This window comes from Felis catus, chromosome A2 (genome assembly GCF_018350175.1).
Source record: "Felis catus isolate Fca126 chromosome A2, F.catus_Fca126_mat1.0, whole genome shotgun sequence".
Lineage (NCBI taxonomy): Eukaryota > Metazoa > Chordata > Mammalia > Carnivora > Felidae > Felis > Felis catus.
In genome coordinates, this window is record NC_058369.1 from 40,314,894 (window position 1) to 40,327,801 (window position 12,908).

Here is a 12,908-nt window from a genome sequence, read left to right on the forward strand (position 1 = left end):
GCTTACCATGCATCAGGCACCAGTGCTCAATGCTTTATACACATCATTTCATGAAATACTCCTAAAAACCTTTGGTGCCTTCATTACTATTCCCATTCTACAGACAGGAAAGCAGAGTCTGGGAGAAGCTAGATCATTTGCCCGGGATCACACTGCTAATGCACATCAGAGCTGTGATTTCAATCCTGTCCTCTTAAGCACCCACCTGGGCTCCTAGCCAGCCTTTATGGCCCCATAAGTTCATGTGCAATTTTTGGTTTTGGTGACCATGCCTTCCTGAGCAGTAAATTAAAGCAAGGTGTGTATTATGTCATCAGCAATATACTTCATTTCAACGCTGGAAAGATGGTTCTTGCCTTCCTGGATGTGATGCTAACAATCATTATTTATAATAATTGTTTGAGTTCATTGAGTATGGACTGGGGGTCAGTTTTGCACTAAGAGCTTGACATGTATTATCTCATTTAATCCTATCCGATAGCCCTATGAAAGAGATACTATGATGATCCCTGCGTTTTCCAAAACATTTGCCTGTTACCACCTGTTTTGTTTTGATCCCTCTCCTGCAATTATAGTTAGTAATTAGAAGTTTCATGAGGGTAGGCACCATTTCTGCTGCCTCACTGATATGTTGCTGGTATCTAACCCAGAGCTTAGCCGATGTTGAGCATCCAGAAAGTCAGTGCTGAATCCAAAAATGAAGCAGTAGGCTTGAGAGGCAGTCAGTGAAGCCTGGAGATGTTAGGTAACTAGCCTGAGACCTCAGATCTTTGTTAAGAGTCTTTGTTAGCATCCAGGAGGCTTGGGAGCACTTTGATAATCTTACCTCCTCCAAGTGGGAGTTAAGAACTTCACTTGGTGGGGCACCTGGGTGGCTCAGTTGGTTAAGTGTCTGACTCTTGATTTTGGCTCAGGTCATGATCTCATGGTTATGACCTCTGTGCTGAGCATGGAGCCTGCTTAAGATTCTCTCTACCTCGATCTCTGTCCCTTCCCCACTTACTCTCCCTCCCCCCTCCCCCACCTTTATAAATAGGGGCGTCTGGGTGGCTCAGTCAGTTAAGCATCCAACTTTGGCTCAGGTCATGATGTCACGGTTTGTGGGTTCGAGCCCCACAGTGGTCTCTGTGCTGACATTTCAGAGCCTGGAGCCTGCTTCAGATCCTTTGTCTCCCTCTTTCTCTGCCCCTCCTCCATTCGTGCTCTGTCTCTGTCTCTCAAAAATAAATAAATGTTAAAATTGTTTTTAAAGTAAGTAAATAAATAAACATTAAAAAAACTTGTTGACTCCATGAGGTCTAATGTGAATAGTTGGAATAAAGAGAAATCCGAATATTAGGAAGATTTTTAAAGGGTAGACATTTGACCCAGCTTAGGAGTTGGGACAAGCTGCTTTTTAAAATTCTTTTGTGCCCACATTGGGAAATATCAAGGTTCCTACACAAAGACTGCACAAACTTGTTGCGAGAAGGGCCCTAGTTTCCCGGGCACTTCTTGCTCTGAAGTTAGTGTTTCTATGAAACCATTTAAAATCCTGCCCTGTGGCTCCGTAGGCTAGAGCATTGTGCCCCAGGCACATCTTTCTCTAAAACCAGCAGGGGAAACCTCAAGGAAGGAATTTTTAACAAAAAGCTATCGGGTTAGCACAACATGGACCCCAGAGGCTGTTCCCTCTCCATTGCCAAGGCTTGAGCTGTTCCCTTGCTTCTGGAGGGAGGTTGTGGAGACCAAGAAGATACCTCACCTGAGCTTCAGAAAAGATATCGCCAACTTGCAAACAGTTGCCGGGTTCCTTTTTCCTTTTACATGTTAGTAGTTACTTCTTCCTTAACTATGAGAGGCCCTCACTGAGTCCTTTCTCTGATCAGACACTGTGCTCAGGAAGGGTTTGCCAGCGAGGGCACTAATGATTTGTGGCTGGAAAATTCTGTGTTCTAGGGGGCTGTCGTGAGCCCTGTAGAATCTTTAGCAGCATAATGGACCTCTGCTCACTAGATGCCAGTAGCACCCCTTCCCATTTGTGGCAACTGAAAATGCCACAAGACATTGCTACGTGTCCCTTGGGAGGCAAAATCACCCTAGCTGAGAACCACTGTGTTAAGTGATTTGCATACATTATAGCATTTAATCCTCCACAACCTACCAACTATTATTCCCCATTTTGCAGGGCTGGAGCCTGAGGCATAAGGTTGTTAAATGTTGCACCCGATGTCTCATTGCTGGGGAATGTGCACCCAGAGCTGAGGTTTTTAACTCCACTGCTCTGTGACGCTGAGAATTACACTGGCATCTTACTAGAAAGCCATGTTGCCTACCTCAGCTGAGCAATTTCTGTTCTATTTCTGTTCCTTTATCTGTTTAACACATATTTTTGGAGAATTTCCGATGTGCCAGGTGCCGTTCTCGATGTCGGATGGGAGACTGCCGTGAATGAAATCCTATAAATCCCTGCCCTGTGGGATTTAGAAAGTACATATAGGCAGCGTCTCATTGCCTGAGCTCTCAGGACAAGTGAAGGGGCAGTGTGGCCACATTATCACACAGGTGACGGCCTATGTTGACAGTTTGCTTTTCTTCCTAGTGTTATTGTTAGTTTTACTAACACTGATCTCTGTGTAAGAGCTTTACTCCAGCCAAGCTTTGACTTCCTGGTCACTGAAATTTAGCTTTTAAAAATAAACTCTGGTTAATGGCTTTGGTAGAAATTGAAGTAAAACTCAGGAACGGAAAGCATATGTATTTTTAATGCAATATTGCAAAATAGCTGCTCAGCATTTTTCAAGTCTAATCAGTTAAATTTTTTCTCACTCTCCCTTCTTGGGTAAGTGATGTGGTTTTGATGTTCTTGCAAGTCATTGAATAATAAAGGCATGGATTTAGTCCATTTTAACTCCCTCTTAATGGGCTAGAGTTGATGTGATTTTTTTTCAAAAAGGAGAATTTTGTATCATTTTAGGTTCAGTGTAGATTTTTGCCGTACGAGTACACACGTTTCTAACACTTATGGAAGTCTTTTGATAAATAGCACCATAAACGCGGGCAATTTTCTACATCTTGTTTGTTGGCTTTTGAAATTTACAAGGTTTCTTTTTAATACAATTGTCTGTGCCAGCTAACAGGCGGTTTTACAGTCTCTGCGTATTTATCATTAGGATAAAAAAAAAAACCCTTACTTTAGATTCTTTATTCTCACAAGAACATAAATAATTCCAAATAACCAGCAGTAGATCGGCCACAATCTGATTTGGTAGCTCTGGGGAAATACCTCCTATTTTGCTAACTATTAAGCCCCTTTCAACCACCATACATTTGAGTTTTAAAAGGTCTGGGCAAATTCTAAAATGTGTGCTATCAATACGACTTAGGTATGTCAAATACAAGAATGTCAAAATGCAGTTGTAAAGCAGTCATTGCATGATTGAAGTTCCTCTGAACCCTTTTCACACTTTCTATGTTAGGCTACTTTAGGGGAGGAGCAGAGAACCTTGTTGAGAGAGGGCAGGTTTTCAGGCTCCATTTGAGACTGTCACAGGTCACAAATGAATAGAATTGTTGAAAATTGAGTTATGTTTCTGTTCTGTTGGGACAAGCAGTCAGACATTTGTCATCCTTTTAAGACAATAAGACCAAATCGGTTTTTCCCTCAAATGCCTAAATTCACCTGTTAGGATAATTTTTAACAGTTATTTTCGAAATAAACTTTGTCTCCTACTCTATTTACATATAAGTAACTGCTACCAATGTGTTACAAAATATAACACATGTATGTGTAGCTGGAGATATATTTATATATGTGTGTGTGTGTGTGTGTTTGTATTACATAGAAATATGTGTTATACAGGGATATATCTTAGATGTGTAAACAATTATATTTTTCTCATTTGCTATTAGTTCTTACATATTTCTCACAAACGACTTTATCAGACTTTTTCAACTGTATACTATTTCAACAGGTAAAAGGAAAATGATAGAGACTTAATCAAAATTTACTTTGTTTTTTTCACATTAAAAAATACTCTGAAGGGAAAGGTTCAGGGCTGATACAGTGGTACCAGAAAGTCCTTAGGGACCCTGACTGTTTCTAGCTGTTTGTTCTCTTTCCTTGGAGTGTGGCCATTGACTCATGGTCCAAAATGGTTGCTGGGATACCAGGCATCACAGCCAGTTTCCTGGCAACAGGATGGAGGAAGGAGAGAAGTCTCTGTTCCCATTCTTTTAAGAGACTTTATGGGAGTCTCACATACTATTTCTATTTCCATCTTACTGTCTGGAACCTAATTACACAGTCATATCTCCCTGCAAGGTGGGGGTGGTGGTGGTATAATCTGACAGTTGGTTAGCTATGTACACAGCTGATAATCAGGATTCTGTCACTGAGAAAGTTGGACAGCAAGGCACATCCTTCTTCTAGGGCAGGGAAACTTAGGCTTGCTAAGTAAGGGTAACTCAGACCCTTCCCGTTTAAGACAGTTGCTTTCAGGTTAACTCTCTTTTGTGTCAATGCCGATTCCCTCCTCTGTTCTTCATTCTCTTCTCCTTGGGTGGCATCTGGTTAAGAAGAAGGTTAGTAACCTCCGAGGGGGACAGCTGGGTGGAAGGAGACACCTCTTATTTTTGCTGACCCGCGGGCCTGAATGGGTCCTGCTGTGGTGTGGCAGTCAAGGCCCAGGACGTCAAGCTGGCAGTCACTGCCCCGTGGCTGGTCTGGTTCCATCTCTGGGGTTTGCACTGGGTCCCCACTGCTGCTGACTACAGACTTGATTGTGCCTTCCATTCAGGAGGTCTCTCCCTGGCCTCTCCTGGTCCGCTAGCCCTCTGGGAACTTGTTGGCCTAGCGTGTTCCAGGAGAAGGGAACTGAGGCAGGTCCTGCTTTTCTTTCTTCTTCTGTTCATGTGTCTCCCTGCTCTGTGGATTTTACTGTTCTGGGGTAAACTGCCTTTTCCTTCCCCAAGAGACTTTATGGCTAAGCCTTAGTCACCAAAGAACTGCAGAGGAAATAAAAAGAAAAAAAAATTATCGTAAGCAGAAATACTTTGTAAAATGTCCTTTCGATACGTGCTAAGACCGTCTGTTTTCTGAATAAGTCAAAAACAGCATCACATTATCCTGCATTCGTGTTTGTCTGTGTGTCTTTATTGTAGAGGTTGTAAAAATCAGCTTTAATTCTCCCCTGGTCCAATTAACAAGAACATCAAATTAACAAAAATCCTGGTCACATGTTTATAATACTGTTAGTATTTGGTAAGATTAGAATATACCCTGTTTTAGCGAATACTGAGTTATTTGGATTAAAAAAAAGACGCTATTTTTTTTACTATGATCAGTGTTTCTCGTTCCTGGCATGTGTTTCTTGAGTAAACGAATGAGTAAATGAATAAACTATGGCTATATCTGAAATCAAGACTACATAAGGGAAAAAAGAACAATAAGAATTCAGAATCCTCTGGATCGGGCTTTTATTTTAACCTTAGATATCCTTTCCCCTTTGGCATTTTGATTGTCTTAATTCAAACTCAGATGCCCCTTGGCACATTTTTTTATCTTGCTCAGAGGCAATATGAAATTTACGCCGTCTGTCTTTGGCAGTAATTGCTTTAGGGAAGCATCATCAACACACTCCTCCACCACATATCAGCTTATCCCTGTCGAAATGCATGGCACCCACATTAAGAACATGTTTTATTCTGCCTCCCTTTCTCAGTGACACTGAGAAAGAAGCATCGTTACAGACCGAGAGGGAGAGCCACTGTTTCTAAAGCAATAAACATTTTCCCTATCTTCTTCTTCTTTCATGTTGCTGGCTATTAATTGTAAACTTTCGTGATATCACAAACAGTAAAAAGGGCAATAAAATTGTTCCTGTGAATTGTGGGGCTTTGGGCCTGTGGCATTTATTTGTTTGGAAATTTATTTATTGCTTAAAATATTTTTTTTTCCTTTGGAGAGCTAATAAGTCTGCTTGAGAGACCCAGGGTAGCCACTTTTTTTTTTTATAAGGTGACCAAATATTAATCTAAAGATTAATAAAGTTCTGCCGGTTTCCTGGGGCTATACAAGGTACTATGATTTTTGGTTATACTTATCTTTTTTTTTTTTTTTCTTTGAGAGAGGAAAATGCCTTTTGATTTCAGGAGGGCCTTATTGAACTGTAACTGGAAGTTTGAGGCTTTGTAATTTATCTGTCAAAGAGAAACAACCATCTCTGTATTCCTGGTATAATATTTGTTGAATGTGTTATTTGTGGAAAACATTTGCTTTGGAAGGAGAAGGCTGGTTTTGCACTCCCCTTAGTGTGCTCTTGGAACGATTCCTCTGGGTCAACTTGGATCCTTTGAGGAATTTATACCTATCCAGTCCCCTAAGTCCTAAACCATATTTTAAAGCAAAATGTAAATGGATATGAGTCTGAGTCTGAGAGTACGCCTAAGGTTTATAGGAGGCTGTCTGCTTCACCCATACTTCCCGCAATCCCTGGTCCCCATCCCTGGTCTGATGCAAACTAAGCTAATTATTTAGGTCTTTGTTTATTTTTACTAATGGTTAAAGTAGTGCAGAAATACACACATATGCACAAAATAAAATAATACAGAAATATAAAAAAGTGTACGGTGCAAGTATCTGGGTAAACCACTCTTAGAAATAACTATTACTTGATGTGTATAAAATTACATGGATTTAAATTTTTTTAAGTTTATTTATTTTGAGAGAGACAGAGTGAGCCGGGGAGGGGCAAAGAGAGAGGTAAAGAGAGAATCCCAAGCAGGCTCTGCACTGTCAGGGCAGACGCCGATGTGGGGCTCAAACTCACAAACTGTGAGATCATGATCTGAGCCCAAACCAGGAGTCGGACACTTAACCAACTGAGCCACCCAGGAGCCCCATATTACATGGATTTTTTAAAATGTGGAAAATTTAGACCGTATGGAAACTATGTGGTTTAGGAAATGGGGCAGAGCAGAGATGTGGTCATTATGGAGATCATTGATTCCTGCTCACACCCACCACCTGTCTGAATGGATGATGTCACCAATCTCTGGTGAGATAAGAAGATAAGAATAATGCAGGTGCTGCCATTCCTACTTGTATGGTGTTAAATTATCATTGTCACAATGATAAGAGATGTTAATTAATATTTCCTTAATTCCTCTCTCAGAGTTGTAGACTGGTGATTCTTCAGAGTATTTGTTACCCCTCCAAAGAGAAGAACTATATATCCCCTCCTACTCTGGCCCCCAAGACATCAAGCTCCACCGTGCGACTTGCTTTAGCTGTTTCATTAGCCAAGTGTATCGTTTCCTACCAGAATTTTTAAGAGACACTGTGTGTTCCTCCATTACCTCTCCCTTCTTCTGTAAGGTATGACCTATTCCATCTGCCTTGGTCTCAGAGTGAAGATGACAGAATAGAGTGGCAGGAAACTCATATTCGCCATGTTACATGGGAGAGGAATTAAAGGCAGGTTGTTCTAAGCAACTGAGATCTGAGGCTGCTTGTTATGTAGCATGACGTTACCTAAGCACTTGGCAAAATTAAATATGGCCAACCCTCTCAGGCTTCATCAGGTATTTAAAATTGGGTGAGTTTATGAAATTCAAGCATTAAGACTCCATGCTATATACAAAAATAAAGTGGTAAGTAGCAATTTTGAATACACCTGTAAGTCTGTGCTGTCCAGTACGGTAGTCACCTGCCACACGTGGCTATTGAGTACTTGAAATGTGGCCACTCTGAATTAAGATGTAGTATAAGTGTGAAACACACACCAGAGTTCAAAGACTTAATACAAAAGAATGTGGGGGCACCTGGGTGGCTCAGTCGGTTGAGCGTCCAACTTCCACTCAGGTATGATCTCACGGTCTGTGAGTTTGAGCCCCGCATCCAGCTCTGTGCTGATGGCTCAGAGCCTGGAGCCTGCTTCCGATTCTGTGTCTCCCTCTCTCTCTCTGCCCCTTCCCTGCTCATGCTCTGTCTCTCTCTGTCTCAAAAATAAATAAAAACATTAAGAAAAAAAAATTTTTAAAAATACAAAAGAATGTGAAATATCTCAATAATTTTTATATTCATTCCTTGTTGAAATGATAGTGTTCCAAATTGATTGGGTTACCATAGATAGAACAGTAGCATTAATTTTGCGTGGTGCTTTTTGCTTTTTTAATGTGGCTACTAAAAGTTTTTAGATGACATATGTGGCTCACATTAGATTTTTATTAGGCTTGCTGTAAGCTATGTTAGCTCTGGCAGTGTTTACCAGTGACACCTTGTAGAAGTAGCTTCCTGTCTTACACTCACACCTCATCTGTAAGGCAGGGAGAATAATATTGGCCTGCTAGGGATATTATGAGGGCTAAGTAAGATCGCAAACATAAATCGTGCATCCCATATGGTAAATGCTCTTCTTCTTTCTTCTGCCCTTCACAGTGATTTTTTAGAAGCTTCTCTTTGCATTGTAATTTGTTCAATATTTTCTGCTCGGGGCGGGGGGGGGGCAGTTAATTTCATAACTTCCAAATGCCGCTGAAATTTAGAACCTTGGAGTCATGGGTAAGATGAACTGTTTGGGCCACACTTTTGCCCTGAATAACCTAAGTGAGGGAATCTCATTTTGCTTCTGTACTTTGGCTTCTCTGGAGGGTAGAGAATTGTCTTGGATTCCTGTTCACCCTGATTTCATTATTCACGTCTTTAGAAAATGCAAATGGCCAGTGCACTCTAATGTATTATGTTAGGATGTTCATCTTGAAATCATTCATCTTTATTGATTCTTTTGACAAAATACATTTGGGGGTGCATAAGGCAAATTCCCTGTGGACTACAAATTAATTTCCTTCATGAATCTACTCAAAGATGCCAGGTTAGTTTATTTTTCCTGATGACTGATCCATGAGGCACGTTGAGTCACTTGATAAATGTGTGTCTTATCGCTCTAAAATATTTTTATGTAAAGACTTCCTTCTACTTTAGTTAGCTATTCAAATTAATTTATCTGTATTTATTTTACAAATGTTTGGAATCCTCTTGAGAATTCTTTGCCTATGTGTATAGCAATCTGCAAAGTTTTAAAGCATCATTTATAACATATACCTATTGATCCAGTAGCCTCAGATTGTGGGGTTGCTCAGTGTTGTGATGAGCCAATTATGAAGCTGCAAGCTTTATGCTCTATGGCCCCTGTGTCAGACATCACCCTGTTTTGTGGTTCTCACAGTACTTTTTTTCCGATGCCCCCGCCCTTGTTTTTTTTTTTCCAATTTTTTATTTAAATTCTAGTTAGTTAATATGCAGTGCAATATTGGTTTCAGGAATAGAATTCAGTAATTCATCAATTACATACAACACCCAGTGCTCATCATAACAAGTGCCCTCCTTAGCACTCATGACGCGTCTAGCCCATCTCCCACCCGCCTCCATCCATCAACCTTCAGTGTGTTCTCTGTCATTAGGAGTCTCTTATGGTTTGTTTCCCTCTCTTTGTCTCTCTCTCTTTTCCCTTCCCATATGTTCATCTGTTTTGTTTCTTAATGTCCACACATGAGTGAAATCAGGTGGTATTTGTGTTTCTCTGGCTTATTTCACTTGGCATAACACATTCTGTCTCCATCCACATCTTTTTGATGGCTGGGTAATATTCCATTGCATAAATATCCCACATCTTCTTCATCCATTCATTAGTTGACAAACATTTGAGCTCTCTCCATAGTTTGGCTGTTTTTGATAATGCTGCTATAAACATCAGGGTGCATGTGTCCCTTCGCATCTGTATTTTTGTATCCTTTGGGTAAATACCTAGTACCTCACAGTACTTTTTCTCCTTATTTCCATCAGTAAAGTTTAAGTTAAAGCCTAAAGTGGAGGTTGGATATAGCCTTCATGGGAAGCAGATAAAAGCTCCAGGGTATAGGCATTATGACTAAAACCACCACCACCATCAGCACCCCATGTTGCTGGGCTCTGATATATACAAGGCACTATTTGAGCCTTCTGTATATGAGCATTTCTTGAGTTTCTAATTTCCCATAAGCCCTGTTAGCCTGTCTCATTATTTGAGACATCCTTTTCTCCAGAACAGCCCCTGGGATTCTGGGCCTCCTTAAGCAACTTTATTATTTAATTTCAGGTTCAGCTACAAATGAAGGATGACCCAAAATAACAATGACTTAAGAAGATTGAAATTTATTTCTCTCTTATGTAAACAGAGACCTGAGGTGTAGGCATCTAGGACTGCTGGTGTAGTCTGAATCCCCAGGGGCTCAGCTTCCTTTCGTCCTGCTGCTCTGTAGTTGTCTACCTTAGGGTCCAAAATAGCTGATTGAACTTCAGCCATCCTGGTCACATGCTGATCAACAGAAAAGAAAAAGGTAAGGAAGGGTCTCCCTATAGCCTTTTCTGTTCAAATCAGCTTTCTATTTATTTTTTACTTTTTTTAAGTTTACTTATTTTGAGAGAGAGCGAGCGCACTTGCACAGGCAGGGGAAGGGCAGAGAGAGAGAAAGAGAGAGAGAGAGAGAGAGAGAGAGAGAGAGAGAGAGAGAGAGTCCCAAGCAGGCTCCGCACTGTCAGTGTGCAGCTCCATGCAGGGCTTGATCCCATGAACCATGAAATCATGACCTGAGTCCGCAACTTAGCCGACTCAGCCACCCAGGTTCCCCTAAATCAGCTTTTTAGAAGTTACTCATAACACTTCTGCTTACATGAGATTAGCCAACATTTACTTACTCACTTGGCTGTATAAAGCTGCCAAACAGCCTGGGAGATACTGTCTTGATTGGGGACAGCCTGCCTACTGCCATAACTTAGAGGTCCTCTTAGTGAAAAAGAAGGGGAGAGAAGATATTGAGGTGAAGAACAAGTATTCTCTTGTGTACCATCTTTCATTTACTAGTCTTTAAATAGATAGAGGCTTTTGTGGTTCTCATTCTATAATACTTGGTTAGTCTTTGCTCCCAACCAAGTGAGTAGTAGTTTCATTTTTCAGATAAGTAATTGAAGTACAGAAAGTTTGCCTCTCTGTTAAGCCAAAGTCATAACAATAATGCTAGTTATTATTACTCTGGACATTTTATGTGCATTACTGCCATTAATTTTAGTCCCTCCACAACCCAATGAGTAGTCTCTACTGTATCCACTTTTATATAAGGAAATATTGGCTAACTTGTCCAAGGTCGCAGACTACTAGACAGAAAGAAGAACTGATAATAGCACATCAGCAATCTGCTTCAAACTTTTTGGATTATTTTCCGTTTTCTGTTGCTGTGGTAACAAGTTACCACGAATTTAAGGGCTGGAAACTACACCCGTTTGTGGTCTTGCATTTCCATAGGTCAGAAAGCCTATGGACCATTTCCTGAAATGTAGGGAAAAAATCTCCCCGTTTTAAGACTAGCAGATCAGTAAACTGATGAGTCACATTAATTCCATGTGCAAAATCCCTTTTGCCATGTGATGTAACATTCACAAATTCAGGGGACTGGGGTATGGAATCTCCGGGAAGGCATTATTGGGCTTACCAGAGACTGTGCCCCGTAGTAAGACCTACCTTTTACATTGTAACCCAGGACACACATGCGCTGCAGAGAGTTGGAATGAGTTTCACCAAACAATACTTAGCTATTCAATTCTACTACTGCACTTTTAAATGCTGGGCTTGACCCAGCAAATTGATTTCATGACCCACAACTTGAAAAACACTGTCTAAACTTCTCCCTACTGCTGTCATCTCAGTCTTGTCATCTTCTTCTCTTGTCTGGATTTTAGGAGCAGGTACCTCTCAGGTACAATTTATGGTTCTCGACTCTCCCCCTTTAAGAGAACCCACCAACCCAGCACCCTTTGCCCTCATTACTCATGGTCTCCCGGATATCTGTATTCCCCATGATTACCAAGCTAAGAACCCTGATGGGCATTTCAAAGAGTGTCACTGAGTGAGGTGGTCCTTGCTTTTCATTACCAAGGCTTGGGCGAGATGGTCACTTCCAAGATGGCAGATGGGGTTTACTTGGATCTACTGGTGATGGCTAAGACTGGGGTGCTGTAAAAAGCATCTTGACATCTCCTGAAGGACCAGTGGAGGGCGCTGGTATCGATGAGGGGTGACTGCTGTGGACACAGGAGCATAGAGAGATGCCCCAAGGACCAGGCATTTGCCATCTCTGCAGTTTGTTGAGATCTGTCCTGCTGCCCTTACAGTTAGCAAAACCAAAGTCAGCATCCCTTGAAAAGCAAAACTGAGAGGAACGGTGGGAAACTTTAAGCAGCACTAGATCTGAATTTTAAGAAGAGGAAGGTCTCCTGTGTTTGTGTGGAGAACAAAATAAGTAAGATCTAGCAGTTTGTGGGAGGCTGAGAAAAAATGATTTTTGTAATTTGGGAGCATGGAACAGGGAAGGATACAAATCACCTTCTTAGGCTAAAATAATTCTTAGCTCATTAAAGCCCATTGCTGCTTTTATAACTAATTTCAGCATCATAAACCTGTACTTTATCATTTTGAGAAGTCTTCATATTTTCCTTGGTGGTCTGTCTGTTGCCTCAGACCAGAGATCAGAAGCTCAAATACCCGCAAGAAAGACATTTGGAGGCAACATCTTGATCTGGTTCAGAGCCCTGCTCTGGAGTCTGGCTGCCTGGGTTTAAACCCCAGCCTTGCCACTGACAATGAACTTGATTTTCAGCAAATTGCTTTACCTCTCGGGGCCTCAGTTTATTTTTATGATGTTGACAACTGGGGGTGCCGCAAACTGGGTAGCAGTTGCAGACTGATGGCCTGTGGATAATGCCTCCTGCTTTGTAGGGGCCTTTAGAGTAATAAATCAGATAACGTGTGAAGAACATGAGGCATGTCGTCAGTGACTGATAAATGGCAGTTACTAGTATTGCTTAGAATCAATGGCTCTTACTTGTACCATTGCTT

General features: G+C 41.2%; 1 long non-coding RNA gene across 2 annotated transcripts in view; it reads left to right on the plus strand.

Annotated features, from left to right (window-relative positions):
* LOC123383752 overlaps positions 1-12,908 on the plus strand; it is a 195,858-nt gene that overhangs the window by 182,322 nt on the left and 628 nt on the right. The gene's annotated exons all lie outside the window — the stretch shown is intronic.